Raw genomic sequence first — 12074 nt, 5'->3', positions numbered from 1 at the left:
AATTGTTTTACACATTATAGTCCAAAAAAAAATATATAAACAAAAAGTATAATATATTTTTGCATAATTTCATTACATTACAAAATATTGTTCTATATATTTAAACATCTTTATAGCCCCAGCTACTTTCTAAAAATGAAACTATCTCCATTTGAATATTTCTGTCTCTTTTATGCAACCTTTCATTGAAGTCTATAAACACGTAGGTAGGAAACACACATGAAATGACTATATTTTGTCAATGGTTTCAAAATCTATACATTTACTTCGGAAGTTTTAATGTCATAAGCATAGACATAAATAAATATAGACTGGAAGTAGGAAGTTATTTTTATTTGGGGGAAGTCAAATAGGTTTTATGTAGGCCTACTCTATCTATGTGAAAAAAAAATGGCGGCAATTCAGCTATAAATTCTTGGACTAACATTTCAGCCAATATATAATTAAGATCTTTAGTTTTGAAAAGTACAAAACTGCCATATTCCCAATATTTTGCTTTTGTTTCATAATCATAGACATAGGCAAATATATATAGGTTTGTGATGTGGATCTATGTTTGTTGACATGGCTTCTTTATTAATGTATGGCGGTCGTCTTATCGATTCAAATTGTTAGAATTAGTTTTTAGTCAAAAAAGTCAAAGAAAATGAGCAGAACGTGCTCTAATGTTCGTAGTACGATAGGCCAAGGATAAATTCTAAAGGTTTAAAAAAAAATGAATATTATACACAGTAACTTTTAGTTTCATTCAGTAAGTGAGAATAATTCAGTATCACTGTGACTGTGACTGTCACTAATTTAATATTGATAGATCTAAATCTAAAATATGACTAATATTTGTAATAACTAGGTCTAATACTTTTCATACTTTTTACTACTAACTATTAAACTAGTCAGTCTATCATCTATGCATGCAGGCTATAGACTAGATCTAGTATAAGTATAGATTATAGATCTAGTGACAATCTAGTCCTAGACTATTTATATACTAACTATAGACTATAGACTAGACTATACAGATTACAATTATAGTTTATAGTATAGTATAGTAGTATAGTACTACTAGTAAGTAGTATTTTTTTACTATAGTATTTATATAGACTAGATCTAAATCTAGTATTTAAAACTATTTATAATTATTTTAATTATGTAAATTTAATAGTAAAAAAAAAAACATGGCATATAAAAAATTTAGAATTCTAGGGGTATATAGGTTATGGCTGAAAAAAACAAACTATAAATACTTTTAATTGTACACTGCTCATAACTGCTGTATAACTCATACAAACTTATCTTTTCCCAAATGTTTCCCATAATAATTTTTACTTTATCGTCCAGTCTATATATATATAGAGAGAGATATATGTCTATGGCATAGACATATATATATATAGACTGGACGATAAAGAACAAATTATTATCGGAAATATTTGGGAAAAGATAAGTGTGTAGATCCACATCACAAACCTATATATATTTGCCTATGTCTATGATTATAAAACAAAGACAAAATATTGGGAATATGGCAGTTTTGCACTTTTCAAAACTAAAGATCAAAGGTATATATTGGCTGAAATGTTAGTCCTAGAATTTATAGCTCAATCGCCGCCATTTTTTTTTCACATAGATATAGTACATAAAACATATTGACTCCCCCCAAATAAAAATAACTTCCTACTTCCAGTCTATATTTATTTATGTCTATGGTCTATGGTCATAAGATTTTAGTTGTAGTTTGTGTAAAGTAGGGAGAGTACTCTACTTTATCTCCAAGATAACTCTTTCCAACTTTTATTTACTAGACTATATTTGTTCTTCGTCTTATTACTTAGTGCATTTTATCCGAAAAGACCTCCCACTGTTTTTCCTATTTCCCAGAAATCATTTCGATCGTTACATGAAAAGTTGCAGACAATAAATACGTTTACTCGCCCCCAAAGGGAAATAGTCTGATTCAATCTACTGGTCCGTGAATGTAGCAGGCATCAAGGGGAGGTCATTAGTCGCTGCTAGGTGAACTACATTAAGGTTCACAGGTGGACTATGTCATGTCTGTTAGGTTTTGCTTTGACGTGGATTACAACTTCACTCGTTGTTGGCATTTGACATATGTCATCCTGTCTAAACGTTCTATTGCGCATATTTGTAAATATAGACTTGACTGAGCGGTACAGCGCTTGTCTTCCGAATCGGGGGTCCCAGGTTCGAATCCTGGTGTAGACGGAGATTTTAAATTTCGGATCTTTATTGGCCTCTGAGTCCACCCAGCTCTAACATTAGTTGGGGAAAAGTAAAGGCGGTTGGTCGTTGTGCTGGCCTCATTATGTCCTCGTTAACCGTGGGCCACAGAGACCTTTACATCATCTGCCCTATAGACCACCGGTCTGAAATTGGGACTTCACTTTTTTTTATTAAGGGTTAGACGCAGTCAAAAGTCTTTTACATGGGCCACTTGTAGATTTTTGCGACTTCTTTAGGGTCACCAAGTTTTTGTTTGAGAACCACCGGGCAACTTTAAATCTTCAATCTTCTGCAAGTGAATCTTAGACGATGATCTTCAAATTGAGTTTGATACAAACTTTTCAAAAATGTCATTTGTCATGCCACATGTTTCCGCTGCCTTGTCGTAACAATTATAGAATGACTGTAGAAGAGTCAATATCCTTCTGGTCAGACAACCAAGCCCTATTCGTCAAACCAAGCCCTATTCGTCAAACCAAGCCCTATTCGTCAAACCAAGCCCTAGTCGTCAAACCAAGCCCTAGTCGTCAAACCAAGCCCTATTCGTCAAACCAAGCCCTAGTCGTCAAACCAAGCCCTAGTCGTCAAACCAAGCCCTAGTCGTCAAACCAAGCCCTAGTCGTCAAACCAAGCCCTAGTCGTCAAACTAAGCCCTAGTCGTCAAACCAAGCCCTAGTCGTCAAACCAAGCCCTAGTCGTCAAACCAAGCCCTAGTCGTCAAACCAAGCCCTAGTCGTCAAACCAAGCCCTAGTCGTCAAACCAAGCCCTAGTCGTCAAACCAAGCCCTAGTCGTCAAACCAAGCCCCTAGACTTTTGGCAGCCACATGTTTCAGTCCATGATGGATCGATGACAGTTCATTGTGACCCTAGTTTACAAATTGTTTCGTCTGACTTTAAAGTTCTTACATTTCTTCTCTGGTGTGGATGGCTGCGTTGTCGTGCAGTATTCTCTCCGACTGTCGTCTTGATGGTTCTGGGTTCGAATCCTCCCCGCTACCATCCCAGCCGTCTGGTGAATGGTTTGGGCTAGGGTGTAATAACCTGCAATGCGAGAGGAACATAAAAAAAAAATGGAAAAAAACATTTGTCCACAATTTTCTAACAAACTTTTGTCAGGTTCATCTATTTATGTATATTCATTGTGCAATGGCATCATGTGTTCATTTGTTTTGTCAGGTTCATCTATTTATGTATATTCATTGTGCAATGGCATCATGTGTTCATTTGTTTTGTCAGGTTCATCTATTGATGTATATTCATCGTGCAATGGCATCATGTGTTCATTTGTTTTGTCAGGTTCATCTATTTATGTATATTCATTGTGCAGTGGCATCATGTGTTCATTTGTTTTGTCAGATTCATCTATTTATGTATATTCATTGTGCAATGGCATCATGTGTTCATTTGTTTTGTCAGGTTCATCTATTTATGTATATTCATTGTGCAGTGGCATCATGTGTTCATTTGTTTTTTCAGGTTCATCTATTTATGTATATTCATTGTGCAGTGGCATCATGTGTTCATTTGTTTTGTCAGATTCATCTATTGATGTATATTCATCGTGCAATGGCATCATGTGTTCATTTGTTTTGTCAGGTTCATCTATTTATGTATATTCATTGTGCAATGGCATCATGTGTTCATTTGTTTTGTCAGGTTCATCTATTGATGTATATTCATCGTGCAATGGCATCATGTGTTCATTTGTTTTGTCAGGTTCATCTATTGATGTATATTCATTGTGCAGTGGCATCATGTGTTCATTTGTTTTGTCAGATTCATCTATTTATGTATATTCATTGTGCAATGGCATCATGTGTTCATTTGTTTTGTCAGGTTCATCTATTTATGTATATTCATTGTGCAGTGGCATCATGTGTTCATTTGTTTTGTCAGGTTCATCTATTTATGTATATTCATTGTGCAGTGGCATCATGTGTTCATTTGTTTTGTCAGATTCATCTATTGATGTATATTCATCGTGCAATGGCATCATGTGTTCATTTGTTTTGTCAGGTTCATCTATTTATGTATATTCATTGTGCAGTGGCATCATGTGTTCATTTGTTTTGTCAGATTCATCTATTGATGTATATTCATCGTGCAATGGCATCATGTGTTCATTTGTTTTGTCAGATTCATCTATTGATGTATATTCATCGTGCAATGGCATCATGTGTTCATTTGTTTTGTCAGGTTCATCTATTTATGTATATTCATTGTGCAATGGCATCATGTGTTCATTTGTTTTGTCAGATTCATCTATTTATGTATATTCATTGTGCAATGGCATCATGTGTTCATTTGTTTTGTCAGGTTCATCTATTGATGTATATTCATTGTGCAGTGGCATCATGTGTTCATTTGTTTGTAAATTACTGTAAAGTATAAATCATACGAAAAGAAACAATTTAAAATGTACATGTTGATTTCAATCGGAAGGTTTTGGGTTTAAATCTTACCGTGAACCTGGATAGCTGCATGAAATATTCGAACTTGGTCCCTACTCTGGCCACTTAACATGACCACTTGTTAAGGAGAGTGTGTTTGTGTGTTTCCTAGGTGACGATGATGAGAGGTTGGGCGAATGGCTGTCTAAAATGATGAAATATGAGCTGATTTTTCCTAATGCAAATGTTAAGAACCAGACGATTTTGTTTAAAATACCATTTCATATGAACTACTAGATTTATTTCATTTCTCCCAAGTTGTATTTGCATACATCGTAATAAAATTCATATTTAGTTTTGTTATACAAAAAGAAAGTCTGTTCAAGTTGTCTTAAGTTCTACAGGTAGCTATACCTCACGCCGACATCAGTTTAGTTTTGACTAGCAATTGGGTGGTACAAGTCAATGATCGATTATCAACACGACTTGACCTTCTCCCACTAGCCTCTAAGTCAACTCAACTAACCGTCAAGCATTTTATTTTTGTAATCTGGATTATGTTTTTTTTTCCCCGCTATCTCCCCCCCCCCCCACGCTAAAGCTTGATGCATACTTTTATTTCTCTCTACACTCCTTAATTACGTTACGTGTGTGTGTGTGCACGTGAGCGCTTGAGGCGTTATTAGTTTCTGCTTCGCGTCTTAACATATTGAGATAATAGCAACAATAATGAGCTAATTATTTTAAAATACCCAAGAGCGGTAATGATTAGAAGGCTGAGCGTCAATTTCAGTTTGTCTTCCCTGGGAGTTTCATATACAAGAAAGAAAACAAAAACAACACTATTTGTTCTATAGTTCACAGTGAGGAACTTCTTTGCAAATGGAAACCCTGGGCACGATTTTTATGAAGGCTTTTCAAAAATATAATATTATTAGGTAGAAATATTTATAAGCTTGCCATATTATTCAAGAAACAGATTAGGCTAATATTAACTTTAGTTTCAAAATAATATTTTACATTAAAGCAAGCTTTAAAACGATTAGTGGTCATATTATCTAATAATGTCCTTTAATATATCATATCAATACAGAGACATCATTAACAAAGTTTTTGGTTTCCATGGATATCTAATAACAAAATAATGGTGGATTTACAGATGAGATATTTTACTGGTCTCTGAGATGGGATTTAAGAAAATAAATTAGAATCTGAATCGGTCCTCATATGCAATCGGTTTATATCTGATAGGTCCTCGTGTGCAATCGACTTATTTCTGATCGGTCTAGATGTGCAATCGACTTATTTCTGATCGGTCTAGATATGCGATCGACTTATTTCTGATCGGTCTAGATATGCAATCGACTTATTTTTGATCGGTCTAGATGTGCAATCGAATTATTTCTGATCGGTCTAGATATGCAATCGACTTATTTCTGATCGGTCTAGATATGCAATCGACTTATTTCTGATCGGTCTAGATATGCAATCGACTTATTTCTGATCGGTCTAGATATGCAATCGACTTATTTCTGATCGGTCTAGATATGCAATCGACTTATTTCTGATCGGTCTAGATATGCAATCGACTTATTTTTGATCGGTCTAGATATGCAATCGAATTATTGATCGGTCTAGATATGCAATCGACTTATTTCTGATCGGTCTAGATATGCAATCGACTTATTTCTGATCGGTCTAGATATGCAATCGAATTATTTCTGATCGGTCTAGATATGCAATCGACTTATTTTTGATCGGTCTAGATATGCAATCGACTTATTTCTGATCGGTCTAGATATGCAATCGACTTATTTCTGATCGGTCTAGATATGCAATCGACTTATTTCTGATCGGTCTAGATATGCAATCGACTTATTTCTGATCGGTCTAGATATGCAATCGACTTATTTCTGATCGGTCTAGATATGCAATCGACTTATTTCTGATCGGTCTAGATATGCAATCGACTTATTTCTGATCGGTCTAGATATTGTTATAAACCTGGTGGTGGCACAGATGGGGGTAGTGGTGTGAGTGTAGTCAGCCGACGCAAATCGCCCCAGGCCAGCGCTAGACGAGCGGTCAACCGTGACGAGCTACGACGATCGGCCGAGACGAGTTAACAACATGAAGGTTCGAGTAGGATCGGCGTCGTGAACAGAGCTCAGGAGCGTCCCAGAATGGTCGAGCGACGTTCTGTCCGGTTCTAGAACGCCAGTAGGGACCCTATTTAAAGAGCGGAGGTGTCGCAGTCAAGACGGTTCAGAAAGCGGGTTCACGACAGGAGTTCAGAACACGGTCGACTACAGCACAGTTCAACGGTGTGGTTCTGTACGGAGCATTACGACGGTTCAGTGCGGAGTACAGTTGAGACGAACGGCGTCTTGATCTTGGTCTGTGATCGAGTCCGACACAATGAGCCCAAGTGTGTGAAGTCAGTCCCGAACTGTTGAACCCAGTGCAAGCCCGGAACGAGACGGAGAGGCCAGTGCAAGACTTGATACGGCGGAACGGTGTTATCGGAGAGATATTTGTTATCGCAGAGCTATTTGTACTGTTCTACGTGCTGCCAATTGTACAGTATTGGCTGTTATTTATGGACATTAAACCTTTACGTTATTTTGGAGCCCTGACTTGTCAAGTTCTTTAAGTTGGTGGTGTATGGTGCTTGTTTGCAGAGAGCCTGGATAGTGAGATTCGTAACAATATGCAATCGAATTATTTCTGATCGGTCTAGATATGCAGTCGGTTTATTTCTGATCGGTCTAGATATGCAATCGAATTATTTCTGATCGGTCTAGATATGCAATCGGTTTATTTCTGATCGGTCTAGATATGCAATCGGTTTATTTCTGATCGGTCTAGATATGCACAACTGCTTTTATTTCTGATCGGTCTAGATATGCAATTGGTTTATTTCTGATCGGTCTAGATATGCACAACTGCTTTTATTTCTGATCGGTCTAGATATGCACAACTGCTTTTATTTCTGATCGGTCTAGATATGCAATTGGTTTATTTCTGATCGGTCTAGATATGCACAACTGCTTTTATTTCTGATCGGTCTAGATATGCAATTGGTTTATTTCTGATCGGTCTAGATATGCACAACTGCTTTTATTTCTGATCGGTCTAGATATGCAATTGGTTTATTTCTGATCGGTCTAGATATGCACAACTGCTTTTATTTCTGAGCGGTTAATATACGCAATTAGTTGTATTACTGAACGGTCCACATATGCTTTCGGTCTGTATCTTCTTTCTGTTAATACTTGTTATTGGACCGCGTCTGTATTTGTCTACATTTGATCCCTCTATGTCTGATATTGTTACATACTGACCTATATCATTTTGAAGCGTCCACGAAACGATGTTCATTTTAATACAATCTGACCTTTCAACCACCAGTGTGTCACAAACCTATCAACACACACACAGTTTATAATAACATTGAACAACAGTTGGTGGCGGGGGTGGGTGGGCGGTATGATCATTTAATAACGTGATCTTTGTCAATAACTATGTCTGATTTTGTAGCCTTACAGTGTTCAGGTTCCCTGACATTAGAATCAGATGTCTAAATGTTCTCTTCTATGTTTTCCCCTCCCTACTAACTTTTTGATCACGTGATTTGAAACAAAACAAGAATATTTTGCTTATGTCTTCTCCTCCTCTAACATTGTTATAGGCTGGTTATAGATCAGATGTATTTGAGTCACAGTGGCTTGTTATTTTTAGAGCAAACATATCCTCTTTTCCGTACGGATCTCGAAAACGACTCTAACAGTTCTCGTATAAATTTGACAGTTTACGTATATCTTTCGGAAAAGAATTACTAGCTAATTGGCCACTAAGGGAACAACTCTAGTTTGACCATTATAATTTTTCAAAAGATAATAATCTAATAATTAAAGTTAGTCTGGAGCTCAAAACATTCTATATCTTGAACACACAGACGTCACCGGGTATTCCCGCATGTATTCTTAAAGAGTAAACTAATAGGCGCTCAGGAACATTTTGCGAACCGACTTCTAAGTTTGGATCTATAGACCTATCACCAAACTAGAATCTTCTATACTAATCTATATCATACATCTAAATACACTATTCTCACCACTACAACTCATTTAATGTTGTCATATCAAGAGCAAACCAATTGCTATTGCCAAGATTCATCGGTTTCATAAAGTGGAAATGTCTTTAAAAAATACAACTTTTTTTTGGTGCTTGCTTTTCGCTTCGTTTACATGCCAACTGATGCAGTTCTGTGGACAGAAGTTTTGACTGGGCGGATGTGACCCGCGGGCCGTATTATGGCATATCTGGTCTAGACAGATTGTAATACTACGTCAAGTAAAAATATCTTCTCTCGAGGTGTATCGGTCTATAAAATATGAATCTGTACTTTGCAACTCAATGTCTGGCTACTGTCTTTATGGAGTCTCTCTCAGCACCGGTTCCAAAAATATTTACCTAACTACAACGTAACCAGCAGACCTACAGCCACTAAATGTTTTCTCGAATTGTGAGCACGTGACGTTTGCTCGAGATAGCACGTGACGTAGGCCATGAGGCCCGGAAAGCAAAAGTCGTTACTTCTGATCATAAGACAGAATTATCTGAGTCCCCCTGACCATCCAGGATGTGTACAGTCAACAAGAAAAGCGGAACTGGTCTATTCATTATTATCAGTCGCACTGACCAAAAAACTGACCAGAACGTTTCCTTAGAGACCAAGAGAGATTACAAACTCAACACTGGCAAACAAAGTTGGGGGAAAATCTGAGACTGGTCTATAAAGAAATTTAAAAAAAAACTCGTTTAATGAATCGTTTAAATGATTTCATCCATTGATCTGATTAGTTCTACAACCACTTTTAAAACTCAAACTCAGACTTTTTAATTGGGTCATAACATCTTACACAAAACATGTCACAATTAGTCTAATCTGTTACTCCAATGTATCAATTGTATTTTAATTAAGAAAACAAAGATAAACAGAGTGCAACATAGAAAGGATGTCAGTTCAAACACTTTGGAACAAAGAAACATGGCGCCTACTGAACACTAAATGAACATTTTTTCTTCCTCATTTTTTGTTTACCTTTTTTTTTTCTTCTTCCCATTATTACAACATTGTCGGTCCGAAAAGTTGGGCTGGTCACTTGACGTGTGGCGTGGTTGTACACTACAATCTAAGTTGTTTGTCACTAAGGATATGAATACATTCAAACAAAAACAACTCCATTTACTGGGGAAGACATGTAGGATGTGTGGATGAGTGGATGTGTGGATGTGTGGATGAGTGGTTACCTAAATGAAGGTTCGAATCCAGGAGTAGAGTAGGAATTTTTAAGTCAGATTTGACAACAGCTGCATTGTCTTTGCTAAGAGCATACAGAAGCACGAAACCTTCTCCCAGATATCTCCCCCCCCCCCAGTCCATACAGAGGACCAATGCGCCCTGAGCATGATCTACGAGCTGTAAATGTAAAAGACTCGCTACATAAAAACAATAATAAAAGAAAGAATGTACCAGTGAGCGTGATCTTCTGAAGACATCCGAAACAAAAATCCGAAAACATAATGTCACTCATAACCAAATGTATTAAACAAAACTCACATTCTGTCTTTCTGAAAGATATTTATCCTTCAGTTTTTCACAGATATGGCTAAATATTTAGGGTTTTGTCTATGACCTAAAGGAGAGGAATTTCTGGGCATTAGCTATGTTCTAAACGATGTCGCCCAAACATCATTTCCCCCCTCTCCACGCAGGTGATGCATCCAAAGGAACGGCAGGTGCACTGGCGGATCCAGGGGGGGGCGGTAGGGGCGATCGCCCCCCCCACTCGGCCGACCCCCCCCCCCCGAAAGGGGGGGGCGGACGAATTATAGTATAGAATTCACACAATTTGTATGCGAATTTATTACTTATGTTAATAATATATACTAATTATTTATATTTCAACCTACTTTTAGATTATTTCGCCCCCCTCCTTCTAGTATTTTGGCCGATTTGGTAGGGTCGGGAGGGGGCGATGGCATCAATCCCCCCCCCCCCCCACCATAAACTTTCGAGTGGGGGGGGCGGTCCTATTTATTTGTAGAAATCACAGTTTGCTAACAGAATCAATTAAATATCTATATGATTAAAACTTGTTATTGGTATTTTAACCGGTCTTTATATAATTTCGTTCACCTGTTGGCCGATTGAAAGGGGAAGAGAAAATACCTCCACCGCCCTTCCCATCTAAACCCTTAGAGTGGGGTGTGGGGCGGTCCTACTTTTATGGAGAAATCATAGTATGTGAACAAAATTAGTCGAATATCTATATAATATAAACAGGTGGAAGTGCGATACATGCAATCCCAATCCCCCCATCGGACAAATCAATACTTTTTCTTTTTGTATTATAGTAAGAAATTACAAAATTAAAAAAAATCTGTCACTAATATAATTTATATATGCTATAAAGTAAATTCTTATATCGAGTCGCCCAACCCCTATTCTTTAATGCAAAATGCAATCAATAGCAGAAATTATAAAAACGAGCGAGAATTAATAGTTTTCATTTTACCGCCCTTGCCCTTTCCAGACAGAGTTTATGTAATTTGACATGAATTTATCATAACTATTTTAAGAAAGACTTTGCTTTGGAAAAGTTATAATTCAAACGAAATTTTTCAATATAACAGTCACGGTTGAGATGAGTTCAAAAGCCAGATAATCTTTTCCTAGTCGACTTTTTCCAACCTTTACTCTATCTCATATTTTCCTAGTTAAATAAATTTAGGACTATAACTCACAATGTATGCTAGAATTTTATTGAATATTATTAATCGAATATTTTTGTTTTCGGCGGCGATACTCAAAACCTTAATCTAAATTTGTGGGGTATCTAATCTTTTCAAAGAACAAATCGGTTTTATTTACAATGTATTAAGGGACTATAAATTCATATTAGAATATTTTTCTCATTATTCAAAAGGCACTTTATAATAGAATGAATAATGAGCTGTAGGGCACGAGAATGCGTTATTGCAGTGAAGAATGCCAGAAAACGCTTTTAGCGTCGAGGCTTCGCCCCGAACCTCACTGATGAATAATAAGCTGTAGATGTCAGGAGCATGCGTTTCTGCGCTGAGAAATGCAAGAAAACGCTTTTGGCGTCAGGGCTTCGCCCCGAACACCACTAATAAGTAATGAGCTGTAGATGTCAGGAGGCGTTTCAGCCGTGAAAAATGCAAGAAAACGTTTTTGGCGTCGGGGCTTCGCCCCGAACACCACTAATTAGTAATGAGCTGTAGATGTCAGGAGAATGCGTTTCAGCTGTGAAAAATGCAAGAAAACGCTTTTGGCGTCGGGGCTTCGCCCCGAACACCACTAATAAGTAATGAGCTGTAGATGTCAGGAGAATGCGTTTCAGCCGTGAAAA

General features: G+C 37.1%; 1 protein-coding gene across 8 annotated transcripts in view; it reads left to right on the top strand.

The window, feature by feature from the left end:
* LOC106059561 (secretin receptor-like) overlaps positions 1–12074 on the top strand; it is a 212499-nt gene that overhangs the window by 38923 nt on the left and 161502 nt on the right. The window lies entirely within an intron of this gene.

This window comes from Biomphalaria glabrata, chromosome 1 (assembly GCF_947242115.1).
Source record: "Biomphalaria glabrata chromosome 1, xgBioGlab47.1, whole genome shotgun sequence".
NCBI lineage: Eukaryota > Metazoa > Mollusca > Gastropoda > Planorbidae > Biomphalaria > Biomphalaria glabrata.
The sequence above is the reverse complement of the archived record's forward strand: the minus strand, read 5'-3'. Positions and strand labels throughout refer to the sequence as shown.